Raw genomic sequence first — 14756 nt, 5'->3', positions numbered from 1 at the left:
GGTTGGCCTGCATTGATCCGCACACCCGGGCATTCATCCTTTCCAAACGCTGCCTCCTCTGCTCCAAACATGGGCCAGGCACCTGCTACTGCATCTCGGTCCATCCAGAATGGTGGCTGCTATGCAAGATGGCCTGCAAAATGCTGCATGAGGCGGGGGCATGATGAGGCACAGAACTGGGACCGTGATGCAAACAAGATGGTGAAGATTCCCAGGGCATGACTTATGGTCTCTGGGAAAGCCCCTCCTACAGGTAAAACCCAGTCACCTGACCTGCATACCCTATATTACCCCAGTGCACACCCCAACAGTTGCTTGGTTATTCTTACTCTATCTTTTTTTTTTTTTTTACAAGAAGGTACTTACTAAACATTCTTGTCTTAAAGCTGAATATTATCTTAATGACCTAAAAATTCAAAACAACTGTAAAGTTAAAGCACGGTCACTCATGGACCATTGATATTCGAGTGAAATATGACATTGACGAAACATATAATGATGAAGTTAAGCTTACAAGCGAACTAATATATGTTGAGTTATGAGGGTCACTACTCGCTAATAAAGTCGGGGAGGGGTGTTCAGGTTACTAGAATTATGGCATGAGTAGTATGAAATGCAACAGGTACTTTTGACTCCTCTGATAGAAATAGTTTTCTAAGAAGCTAGAGGGGCATATTAATGAGCTTAAAATACTTGTTTATAGAAAGATGCCATGGATGTTATAGAAAGAACCTGATAGTTCACCTCCCCTATGCATATAAAGTAATACAAAAATATCTATAACCCTAGTAAAAAATAGTGTTTCTGCTAAGATCAGTTAAAGAAAAAAAAATTGGAGAAGTAAATTCACCTACTAGGTTGACTGGTCACCATTTGCATATAAGGAAGAAACTAGAAATAATAGACACATGCAATACTGGGGAGTTATGATAATTAAAAAAAAACCCCCGTCTATTAGGGTGGTAGTGTCAGCCCTGATTCCTAGCAACTGCAATAATGTGAAACAATTCTAAATGGCTAGTAAGTAAGTTAATATAAACATCCTATTAAACTCTATAGGGATGTATCTGAACTAGAACCTATAAAAATCATATGAGCCAATATGACTAATAGGGCAAATTAAACATGAAGGCTAATTGGTGTCTGGTTAAAGTGGAAAAATCTCAGCTATGAGATCCCGAATTGTCACATAGAAGTCAATGGGGAAAAAAGCGGAAAAAAAACTAACACGCACTCTCTCGCGCAAACATATAGCATTTTTGCAATTGTGCTAACACGACATGAAAATATGAATATTTCATATTCCAATGTTATTAACATAATGGAATATGTTCTATTTATTCATAAATACATATTTCTACATATATCTGATGTTTTTTTTTAAACAAATATATATTTATACCTATATATAGATAATTATATATTAAAGGGACATTGTACACTAAATTTTTCTTTGCATAAATGTTTTTTTTTGTTTGTTTGTTTTATTAAGCAAAATAGCAATACAACAAATACTTTTTTATAAATCTTAACGATACCAATTACATATTTTGTAGTTATTAACATTACTACAGTACAACAAGTATTCCTTATTATCTGGGATATATCTGATCCAAATTCAACAAAACAAAAACACAAAAAAGAAAAAATATATAATACAGGTATACCCCGCTCATACAGCGGGTTAGGGACCGGAGCCCCGCTGTAAAGTGAAAACCGCCTTAAAGTGAAACAGGGCAGTTTAAGCTTTTCTTTTCACATGCCAGTGTGTTAAAAGACTTAAAAACATGTTTGAACTAACATATTTTTGGGGTGCAATAGTGCTATGTTTAGTTTAACGCTTGCACAGCACAGTATTCCATTAATAATGTGCCTGTAAAATAGTGACAATTACTGTAGTAAAATTTGCCAGACTATAGCACTGAGACACAGATTGCACTGTAATGCTGTAAACAGAGTGAACTGCATATAACAAAATGATGCCATTCACTTTTGTCGCAATCTCACAAAGATTACAGCACTGTTTCAAAATCCTTGGAGGTTGAATTTCAGCTCCACAAAGCGCTGTATTAGCGAAGCGCTGTAAAGTGGGGTATACCTGTATATATATCTTATCTCTGCCTTCCCTCAATATTCTCTGGTCGTCTCCTTTGTCCTCTTCACTAAATTTGAACATGTATAATTTGACTTATCCGAGATTTCACCTCTATGCCCATATAGGAAATACATTTATTCCAATCTTTTATAAAGATATTAACATTACTTCCTCTACTTAGTTTACAATCATTGGCATCTATTAGCAACTGATTGACTAAGAGATTTTTTAATTGTCCAATTGAGGGAACCTTGTTATTGATCCAGTTTTTAAAGATCAGTTTCCTAATGTTCAAGATTGTTATTAATATAAAATATCTTTCATTTCCCCATAGCTTATCAAAGATTAATAGAAGAATTGTTTCTTTTGTCAAAGTAGTTTTATTTTTTAATATCTGAGAGAGAAAGTATGCCGCCCTCTGCCAAAGTTGTTTCAGTCTATGGCATTAAACAATCAAATGTCCTAAATCTGGATTTTGAAATGAATATTTTACACAAGTATTGCAGATTTCTTTTCTCTATTTAGACACCCTTCACAGAGTCAAGTAATCATGGTGTATTAGTCCAAGTTGTGACTCTCTCACATGTGCACAGGTCATTAGTCTATAGACTGTAGATAAACTTTTAAATATTTTGTTAGGCAAATCAGGAACCTCTAATAATTTTCCCCATATATCCCTAATGTGATTATTTGGTTCTTCTATCTGTTTCATTTGAATAGTTTTATATATTGACGATATTCACCATTTCTTGAGATAGGAAGCATCCAAGATCGAGTGATTCTGCCATATCAGAGGATAATTCCTGACTAATTGAGAACCAATGAAAATTTGGTTTGAAAATCTTTAAATGTAAAAAGTTTTTTAGCCACTGGATCTTGTATATCTTTTATTAATAACATTTGGTTAGGGGCCCAAGATGAAAATATATATGTAGAAGAGCCAAGAGGAAACTGTGGATTACCCTTAGATGATCCATTTATATATGTTTACACAAAAGAGAAAAAATAGCTAGAAATTCAAGTTATGTACTACCAGCTGGCCTTGTCGAATAAAAAGAAAATATATACTATAGGCTACTACAAGTAGTTGTGCTTTGGCATTGGTACGATATATTAAACATTTAACACACACCAAGGGCAGGGTAAAAAAAAAAAGATGCCGCTGAGTGCAAAATAAGGGTAGAAAGAAAAAATGGAATCTTACAAATTATGTATATAAAATGTAACTTTTATTATTGCTACTAAAAAAACAGCGTCACAAAGATACAGGTAGCCCTCAGTTTACGCCGGGGTTAGGTTCCAGAAGGAATGGTTGTAAATCGAAACCGTTGTAAATTGAAACCCAGTTTATAATGTAAGTCAATGGGAAGTGAGGGAGATAGGTTCCAGGCCCCTCTCAAAATTGTCATAAGTAACATCTAATACATTATTTTTAAAGCTTTGAAATGAAGACTTTAAATGCTAAACAGCATTATAAACCTAATAAAATAATCACACAACACAGAATATATAATTAAACTAAGTTAAATGAACAAAAACATTTGCTAAACAGCATTATACACCTAATAAAATAATCACACAACACAGACTTTACTTGCATTTTTCTGCAAACAGTTCTTTCTATGCATTCCAATCTGAACTGATTTATAGACAGAAAGATCTTGTGCCTTTGAAATCTGCTCGATAGCTCAGGTCTGGTTAAACTGATTAATTTCAGCTTACTTGGGTTTGCTGCAACACAAGCGGACAGCTCCACCTACTGGCTATTTTAATAAATGCACTGCTTCTCAATGCTTTTCAATAGCAGTCACATGACTGGAAAAAAAGGTTGTTATTCTGAAACGGTGTAAATTGAACCGTTGTAAAACGAGGGCCATCTGTACACTGTTAGCTACCCAGCAAGGTTAAAAACACTGCAGTACTAGTTGTATTAGCATAATATTGAAAGTGAAGTGCTAACTAAAGTCCACACACTGATGGACAGTGATATAGTGAAATAAATACTAGGTTGCTGTGAATATACAGATATCCTAAATAGTAACTGAATTGTAATGCTTAAATAATTATAAACGGTCAGTATGTTATGTCCTAATTGACAATTGGCACAACAAATAGGAAAAGAAACAACTTTTATGCTTACAGAAACATAATTTTTCAAGTGTAAAATTGTTGAAACGTAATTATTCTACCTACCATTAAGACACAATATGTAAGTGCATATACTGCATGTGTAATCTAGCAGGGATCTGTCATAGATAAGTATCAATATAACACCCAGAGCCACAATACAATAATGAATAGATGTTGTATGATTTGTTATGGTGCCCTAAATGTATGTGCCCTATCAAGGCTAATTATGAGTCAGCTGGATTAAATATTACCATCGGAGGATTATCTGAATAAGGAACCATAGTGTTTATCATCTAGTGAAAGAACTGCTATCCACCACCCTGGCTTTTTGCCAGGAATGTGGTGTTTATACTACTATTATAATTACAAATGATTAAAGTGATGGTAAACTCTCCCCTTTATAAAATCAGATCTGGAAAATAAGCGCTATTTTAGATGAAGTTTAATTCATTAGCTGTAATGAAGATGCAGCATAACTTAGTTATTAATATAGATATGAAATTCAAATACTGCATGCTCCTCCGCCCACTTCAAAAGTAAACTTTTCTGTGAGCTAACAGATTGAATTGTTGTCCAATCAGCGCTCTCCCCATATGGCACTTTTGTTGTATCTAGAGCATTGATTGGAAAGTAATTCAATCATTTAGCTGACAGGAAAATTGACTTTTTCAAGTGGGTGGTGTAACGTGGGGTATTTGAATTTCATATCTATATTAATAACTAAGTTATAGCGCATCTTCATTGCACATGATGAATAAAACCCCATATAAAATAGCGCTTACATTCCAGATCTGATTTTAAAAAGGGGAGAGTTTACCATCACTTTAAGGCTGCAATAAAACAACTAGTATAGAGCAAGTTAAAAACACAGAAGTTGGGGGGCGTGTCTCTTGGCAGCACCTTGAATGGTTGCAATATCGGTTGATCCATATGCCGTTGAACCCCCAACCGAAGATGAACACCTATCCAGGCACTCAGCTTCGTCACACAAATACCAGCAATCCTAGACCCTATAGTGGGGCGCATACAGAAAGGAAGACTACACACGTGGGGATTACCTCTGCACAAGATGGCTCTGCACCTCTACCTCAGACTGGTAACTGGCGGCATAAGCTAGTTGCAAAAGTAATCCGCAATGCGAGTTCTCCCTGGAGGAAATTACTTGAATTGAAAACCCGGAGCAGGTACGGAGGCAAGTTGGCAGCGTCTAGTCTGCAGTCATCGCTCCGGTGTGCGCATAGTAGAGGCTGGACTGATTATCCCTGGAGATGCGTGAGCCGCATATTTAATAGAGGCTTGCTGACAGCATCCCGGAATACTTTTAGCTCTCATGGCTCCCGAGGTGTGGCACATCTCGTTCGCTCTGGAATCGGCTAGTGAAAATCTGTTGAAGAGGCTTACGGGATATTAAATATCTGGTAAATCTTACGTTGTACTTTCTTAACCCCACAGTTAACGGACACTTCTGAACAGTTTTCATGAAACCCCCAGGCTGATGCTGCCCTGTAGTTTGGACGTCAGTTCCCTTTGGACGACATGTTTTCACTTAGTTGTGCTATACATCGCCTAAAAGCAAAAGGCTGTTTGCAGAACTGAGATTATGGAACCCTATGTTGTCTCTACATACATGGTTGTCTCTACACGTACTTGATGTATATGTGTAAGATGTGTACAACTGCTAGTTTATTTATCTTCATTGAGACTGAGTTTATGCCATTTCTCTTTAGAAAACAAATGTTTGATAAAATTGAGGTAGCAGTGTCAGAAGGATGGTTTACTACCCACCTAAAGATACCACATAATATTTTCTTTGAGAAATATGTCTAGTTGTACCCTAAGTTAGTATGATAGGTCACTTTGTTCCTTAATGCACATTAATTAGCTGTGTCTTTACTGCCCTGTATATAGTTCATGGTATATTGTTTAACTGCAAATGTGCTTTTTAGGTTCACATATCTTGTCTTTAACAAGGTCATATGTACAGGTCCCAGTTTTTACCAATCTCACTTACTACATTTATTTAATGTACTGTGCTGCTTGGCTACTTTTGTCTCATCCCCCCATTCTATTCTGCTCAGGTTGGTAATTGTGTTGTTTATATGAGTCTCATGGCAAGTATAAAAGCCTTATTTTAAGTTTTAGTTATTTTCTTTAGAAGTGTAATTAACTTTAAAGGCTAAAATGGACGCCATGCTGTCAGTGGGCGGGTCGGCATGACGTTCTCTGTAATTTCTTGTTTTGAGACTCCCCTTTAATATACCCGGAGCAGGCTACCTTCCAAAGGCTCTATTCTCCCTCATTGTCACTGACAAGCGTACCTCCTTCACGTTACTTAGCCTAGAACTACATCCCAGTTCCCATATTTTCAATATATCTTATTACTTTCCAATAGCCGCTATAATTATTGCCTATTAATTCTCACTTGGAGGATAACAGTATAACTAACTTTATGTTTCAAGGTTTCACAGCCCACCACACTAGAGTCTCGTGCCTAATAGTATATATAGCCCCATGCAGTTGTTCTGTTTGATGCCTATATTTAACTTTACTAAAAGCTCATCACAACTTATAAGCATTGCAGGTCACCTAAGTCATGTTATTTTGTGGTCAATTAACTGCTCTCAATGTATATCAAACCTACATTAAGTATGCTTTTTCACTGACTAGATGTTCCCATTTGGGGTCCAAAAGTGGCCCAATTTGTCATTTTAATTCTTTCCCCTACAATTCCCTACTCTGACTTAAAATCCTTTTTTCTTTAGGAGGCCCAAGAGTGACCTCTATCTTTCATTGAGGGAACTTACTGTATCTAACTTTGTGTCATACGTTGAGGGGATCTTTCTAAATTGAAACCTGAGGTTAACTTTTATCTGTGCAACTGGGCGATTAATTGTATGTTTATATTTGACATTTACTACGTGTATTATATTTGACATTTACTACGTGTATTGTGATTCCCCTATGCTTCTGAAACTGAGTTGTTGTTTTTTTACTTGCCTGTATCATTTTTGCAACCTCAATAAAAATTATCAAAAAAAAAAAAAAGGGCACGGATCCATGTGTTTGATGGGAGTGGATTGAAGGCGGTGGTGTGGCAGTGGCAATCACAGTTTGAGCAGTTTTGTCTGACTGGGGCTGTTGATCCTGTCTGTCTTTGAGTGGACAACCCTGGTTGAATTCTGGTCGTGGGCGGCAGAAATTGACAAGGAAGTCTTGAGAAAGGCCTATGTAGAGAGGCTGAAATGCTTTGACTTTAAACTGTTAAGCCTATTTTTAGTTTTACTATACATTTTGGAAACAATCTGCACTAATTTTTTTTATTATTTTTTTTCCATTTTTTTTTATTTATTATCAGAAAATTGAACTATGCCTCTTTTGTAGAGATACTTAATCTACATTAACTCATGGACACACACATTTGTTGGGCAATATACAAGCTTTGGACACTTTCACACAATTTTTGGACACCACCCCAGAGTTCTGGCCATTTTTGTTTGACTTCTTGAATGAGAGGTACACATCGCCACACATTTAGTATTGCTGATACACCATTGTTTGCTCATGGACAGATGGGATTGACAGTTTCATTCAGACGGAGTTGCTTGGAGTGTGATCATTGCTGTTGTGCCATTGTTTTAGGTCTGCTCTCATTGAACACATAGATCCATGTTTTTATCTTATTATTGTTCCATTTGATGTATTTATTCTAAAAAACACACACAAAAAAACACAGAAGTTGACCCTAACGCGGTCGCGTTTCACTTGCGCTTCCTCAGAGCGGTGCGTGGGGCTGCAAACAGATCATATTTATTACGATAATAATTCCTCCCCTTTGGTTGGATTGGTTGTTTACAAGTGGTGAAAGACACGGGCATTGGTTGTGCTGATGTGTCAATACGATCCACATTGTGGTCACGTGACAACTTAATAACCAACCCAGGTTTATTTACATGTTGCCATAACGACCTGGCATCTTGTTTGCTTGTTGTCATAGCTACCTAATATCCTATTAGCACTTTTAGTCTTTTGCCCTGCTGTAAATGCGTGATCATGCTTTTTATATTGAAAAAGTGTTCTACAGTATATATATGTTGGTCAGTCGAATTGCTGGCTATCGATTTGTCCATAGCCACTTTGCCGTTGATCTGGAGATTACATATGTACCATTCATGTGGATGCAAATCATTACATTACAGGTTGGGTTATATGTTACATGACAACTATGCCCACTTGACAACGGCCATACAATATGTGAATAATCCTTACGCTGGTGTAAGTTTATTACACTCAAATTATAACTTTAATTGTGCATGTCCCTTGTGACTAGGGATGAGCGAATGTTTCTAAAAATTAAAAATTTAAAACTAATTTTGATACATTTGTTCATTCAAATCAAATTTCAAATGTTTATATAACATTCTATTTTCGAATTTTCGTTTTTGAATTTTTTCAATAACATTTGAAAATATTCGTTCGAATAATAGAATGTTTAGCTATGTATTTTATATCACATTCAATTTCAAAATGTAATATTTGAATGTGACATTTGAATTCAAATGTGACATTCGAATTTAAATGTCACATTCAAATTTAAATGTCATATTCAAATTCGAAATAGTATTTCTAGTCTAATACTGTGTTTTATAAATGTAATATTTGAAATGGAATGTAACATTCCAATTGGAATGTTACATTCAAATTCAAAATAGTACTTCTAGTCTACAACTGTGTTGTATAAATGGAATATTCAAATTCTAATGTCACATTCGGATTTGAATGTAGCATTCAAATTCAAAATATTATTTCTAGTCTACAACTGTGTTTTATAAATGTAACATTCGAATTTGAATGTCACATTCGAATACGAAAGTGACATTCAAAAACGGTAAATAACATTCGATAATAGAATTTTTAAGAATATTCGTTCTTATCAACATTCAATTATGTAAATAGAATTTCTACAATAACATTTGTTTTAACATTCAAATTTGAATGTTAACACATTCGCCCATTTACTTGTGACTGATAAAATTTACTTTACTGTGTGCAATCAACCCAGTCTTGAAAATAGCAAAAATCAAGCATAGCATACCCGTCTTGATAAAGGCCTGAACAGAGGCCGAAACACGTTGGCACAGCTGGTAAGCATTATTACAATATTATCTTTTGCACTTGTACAATTTACACTATCGATTTTATGTTTCACAGGGACAGCTAACACCACATAGGAAGACACAAGGTACACCAAGGACCCAATTTGAGGATCACATCTATCAAGTAAACAGGTTGGTCATTCATATCCCTTTCTATCCAGGAGTTACACAATACTCTCATATTGACACATATTTTTTTATTTTATTTTTTATTTTGTTTTTATTTATATTTTTATATATATATTTTTTTTTTATAATAACTTTTTATTGGTTTACAGAAAAGTTAGGAACAACTCAACATAAACATTGGAGCACGTCTATACAGGCTTGCAAAATTATATACGAGGCATCCACATCCTAAATAATGCTTCTAACATCAAAGTTTTAAGTTTTAAAAACTAATATGCATTAGTGCATGAGTTCATAACCCCTAGGGGAGCCATAAACTTGAAGCAGTCCTAGGTCTTTCTTAGCTTACCCCAGGGGATTGTTGCAGCTGTGCCTCTTCATGGCTCATAGTAAGTGGTATAGAAGTTCTGGGTGCAACAATTTCACAAACAAACAAATTCAAATAAACAATATTGTCATGAGATGCAGGACATATGCAGGACACAGCAATGATGGTACAACTCTATTTTATTGCAGAGCATAACAATACACATCTAGTCAGGTTGATTGTACTAAACTAACTGCGACACAGACACCGGACCTAAGCCCTCCCACATACTACTGACATCACATCCTGCTCTCATCACATCTTCCCCTTTTTCAAAGGCAAAGCATACATTTGCATATAATAAATAACAAGGTACACCAACAGGGTATACAACAACATTTTTGGTTTTGAACATTATAAAAACAGATAGATTAGAAAACATGAACAAATAAATTACATCCTGACTTGGACATCAGGGTAGACTACCCTAGTCCACAGTGACCATGGGATTATTCTGCCCATACTTCCGGTCACTGTTCTAGCTAAAGTCAGTCCCTGTATCGGGCCGGAAGTTTCACCACTCTTCCGCTTGATGTAACTTTGCATGAACTGTCCTCTGATACAGAAGGTGGTGAACAAGAGTCTGCTGGAGGCAAAGATATATCCCCGCTGTGATCTTGCTGAGGGTAAGGCACCTCTCTTAGAACAGGGGATCCCACCGGCGGTGGTACTGAGGTATCCGGTTCCAGACTCTCAGGTACAGTCTGAAGATGTCTTCGGTTACGGCGTGTAACCGTCCCTCCCTCTGTAAGGACTGTGTAAGACCTTGGTTTTGGAGAGCGGCCCACTACCGTAGCAGGCGTCTTCCATTTCTTCTCATCATCCAGTTTAATTCTGATACTTTGGCCCGCTTTCAGTTCCTGTAAAGGCCTGACAGAATGTCTCCTGTCGTAGAAGAAACGATAACCCTTTTTGGCCTCTTCATCCCTCCTAAGGACTTCGTCCCGAGGAACAGGGCCAGGCGGCTTGAAGACACCCACTGAGGGTAAAGTGGTGTGAATCTGGCGTCCTAGCATCAGCTGTGCCGGGCTAAACCCGGTGGCTTGAATGGGCGTCGCCCTGTATGACAAGAGGGCCAGGTACGGCTCAGATTGCTTTAGAATGAATTTTGTAGTTTGAACTGCCCTTTCAGCCATTCCATTGGCCTGCGGATAATGTGGACTTGACGTGGAATGTACAAAATCATATTCCCTGCTGAAAGCACTGAACTCTGTAGAAGCGAACTGCATACCATTATCACTCACTAGCTCCATTGGAATGCCCCAGCAGGCTAACAAGCTCTTCAGGCGAATGATAACGGCCTGACTTGTGATATCATTCAGGGGTGCAATTTCCAAATACCTGGAATAGTAGTCGATCACAACAAGAAACTTTTTCCCGTGCAGTTCACACAAATCAGCAGCTATTTTCTGCCACGGCCCCGCAGGCAGCGGAGTAGACATTAAGGGCTCCCTTCTCTGAGTAGGCCGGCGTTCCCGGCAAAAGGTACATTTAGACACGTGATTTGCAATGTCGGAGCTGATCCCAGGCCACCACACAGCTGTAGCTGCCCTTTCTCTGCACTTTGTAATGCCTAAGTGGCCATCGTGAATCCTGTTTAACATCTCCTTCCTCATGCTGACAGGAATTACAATGCAGTCTTGGAACAGCACCAACCCCTCCAGCTCTGTGAGCTGCGACCTCTCTGGCTGGTAAGCATTTAAAGACATCCAGGCTGCCCGGCTCTCGGGCCAGCCATCTTTTATGTACCTTATAACTTCTTGCAGATCTGTGTCCAAATATGTCTCTTTCTTTATCTCTGCCAGTTTCCTTGAAGAAATGGACTTAGAGGCCAGAACTGAATCAACATACACTTTCACATCCGACTCTGTGGAGGATTCTTCAGCAGCAGCCAGCAGGAGCCTGGACAGTGTATCTGCCACAACCAGTTGCTTCCCCGGCACATGCACTGCCTGAACATTGAACCTGAGCAGTCTCATTAAAAGTCTCTGGCATCTCAAGGGTGTTTTGTCAATGTCATAAGAATTGATAAGAGGGACTAGCGGTTTGTGGTCAGTTTCCAGACTAAATTTCTCCAAACCCACTAGATAACGCTGAAAGCGCACACAGGCCCAAACTGCAGCCAGGCACTCTTTCTCAATTTGAGCGTATTTTGACTCCGCAGCCGTCAGTGTGCGGGAACAGTAGGCGATGGGCTGTAGTTTGTTGTCATTCAGCTGCAGGAGTGCAGCCCCCAACCCATAACTGCTTGCATCAGCACTAACCACAGTCTTTTTTGAAGGGTCGTAGAACCCCAGCACTGGGGCAGACCCCAGCAGGGACTTGGCATGCAGGAACGCTTTTTCTTGTGAGGGTCCCCAGACCCAGGCAACATCTTTCTTAAGCAACTCTGTGATAGGGTGTAAAACTGTAGATAAATCTGGAAGAAACTTGCCCACGTAATTTACAAGGCCCAATATCTGTCTCAGCTCATGTACATCAGAAGGGCTTTTCATCTGTTCGATAGCCCGAATTTTCTCGGGGTCCGGCTTGATGCCATCCCCGTTGATGATATGCCCAAAGTAGCATAATTCAGTTTTCCTAAAATGACATTTTTCTTTATTCAGCTTCAGCCCAGACTCTTTGATAGCCTGCAGCACACAACTCAAACGCTGATCATGCTCCTCCACTGTAGACCCATACACTAGAATGTCGTCCATGACGACTGCTGTGCCCACGTGGCCACTCAGGAGAGAACTCATTTCCCTTTGAAAGATCTCAGGAGCGGAGGATATCCCAAAGGGGAGTCTGCAGAAGCAGAACCGACCTACCGGTGTTATAAAGGTAGTCAGTTTGCGGCACTTTGGATCCAGGGGGATCTGCCAAAAGCCGCTAGAAGCGTCTAATGTGGAAAAGAACTTCGCCCCAGCCAACTTCGGGGCTATATCTTCCAATGTCGGCAGCACAAATCTCTCCCTCTTCACTGCCTCATTCAACCTTTTCAGGTCCACACAGATGCGCACCTTTCCGTTTTTCTTTGCAACTGGAACAATGGGGGCACACCAATCAGTTGCTTCAACAACCTCTTCAATAACCCCCATAGACTTCATGCGCATGAGCTCTTTCTCCACTTGAGGCATGAGCGGGAACGGAATTCTACGAGGAGTAGAAATACTGTATGGGACTGCGTCACTTTTAAGTGCTCCAACTCGCCAAACATATCTTCAGAGATCTCATTCACTCTGGCTACGAGGCCCAAGTCACAGGCTGCTTTTCTGCTCAATAAACTGTTAACACACTGACCTCGGATCACATGCACCCACATGGTGAACTTTTTTTGTTTGTACTCACAGCTGGCAAGAAATTTCCCCACACAATCAATGCGGCCACCAGGACTATGGACATTTGTAGTAACCTTCGCCAGCTGGGGCTGTCGAGACAGTTTCATAAATTCAGCAAAAGACATTACAGTGATATCAGCTCCTGTGTCAATCTTAAAATCAACTTTGGCTCCCATTACAGTAAAAGTAACTTTCCAATCTTCCTCTGAGCTTGTCCGTTCCACAACAGACCCCACAAAAGACACTTCCTGACCCTCCTGGTCACTGTCCACCTGCATCTCCTTAATGTATTCAGTTTTACACACCACTTCAAAATGGCCTATTCTGTTACATTTTCTGCATCTTTTATCTCTGGCCGGGCATATAGCACTCTGATCATGAGCCCGGTAGCACCGTGTGCATCGGCCATGTTGCGCCCATCCACTTCTAGGCCTTTCCAGTACTTTTGATCTACCGCTCACACTGTGCCTTTCACTAGTAATTTTTCTAGACTGTTGCACTTCATCCACAATACTCTCAGACCTCAGATCAGCACTTTGCTTTTTCACCAGTTCACTCTGGCGGGCCATCCTAATAGCCCCGTCTAATGTTAAATCAGGCTCTAACTGCAGCTTCAGGGAGACTTCAGCATCTGCAATTCCAATAACTATTCTGTCTCTGATTTGCTCTTCTTTAGCAACACCAAACTCACAGAATTCAGCTAATTCATACAGGCTGCGCACAAATGACTCCACAGATTCTCCCACACGCTGATTACGTTTGTGAAAACAAGCTCTCTCATGAATCACATTTCTTTTGGGCAAAAAGTGGGCACTGAGTTTATCCATAACTATATCAAAGTTAACTTCTTCCCCTTCTTGGAAAGTAAAAGCATTGAACACTGGCTCTACATCTTTCCCCATGGAGTATAAAAGAGAATTAACTTGTACTTCACCACTCTCCTTGTTCAGTTTGGATGCAATCCTGAAGCGCTGAAACCGCTGACGCCATGTGGGCCAAGCTGCAGGCTGAGAGAAGTCAAAAGGCTCAGGTGCGGTAAACTTTGACATCGCAATCGATCAGGAACAGAAGCGCAGTCCAGAACTTCTGACACCATGTCATGAGATGCAGGACATATGCAGGACACAGCAATGATGGTACAACTCTATTTTATTGCAGAGCATAACAATACACATCTAGTCAGGTTGATTGTACTAAACTAACTGCGACACAGACACCGGACCTAAGCCCCGCCCACATACTACTGACATCACATCCTGCTCTCATCACAAATATTAAACCTAAACTTAAAATATAGAACTGAGAAGAAGAGAGTAGTAAAGAAGAGAAAAAGGGGAGGGAGGGGGGAGGCGAGGGAGAGACCTTTTATAGCCTCAGTTGAATGCAAATGCTATATCACTATCAGTGTCTGCTTATTTATTTCTACATATGGCAGTGGCTTTACTATGTATGTGTAAGTGTAATGGTATCCCAGTAGAATCTCAAATCTGCAGAGAATGTAGACTTATTTCTCTTATAATAGCCATATTCCTCACAAGAAAGCATCTCATCTGTCTTTTTTA

Source organism: Bombina bombina, chromosome 3 (genome assembly GCF_027579735.1).
Source record: "Bombina bombina isolate aBomBom1 chromosome 3, aBomBom1.pri, whole genome shotgun sequence".
NCBI classification, from domain to species: Eukaryota; Metazoa; Chordata; class Amphibia; order Anura; family Bombinatoridae; genus Bombina; species Bombina bombina.
The sequence above is the reverse complement of the archived record's forward strand: the minus strand, read 5'-3'. Positions refer to the sequence as shown.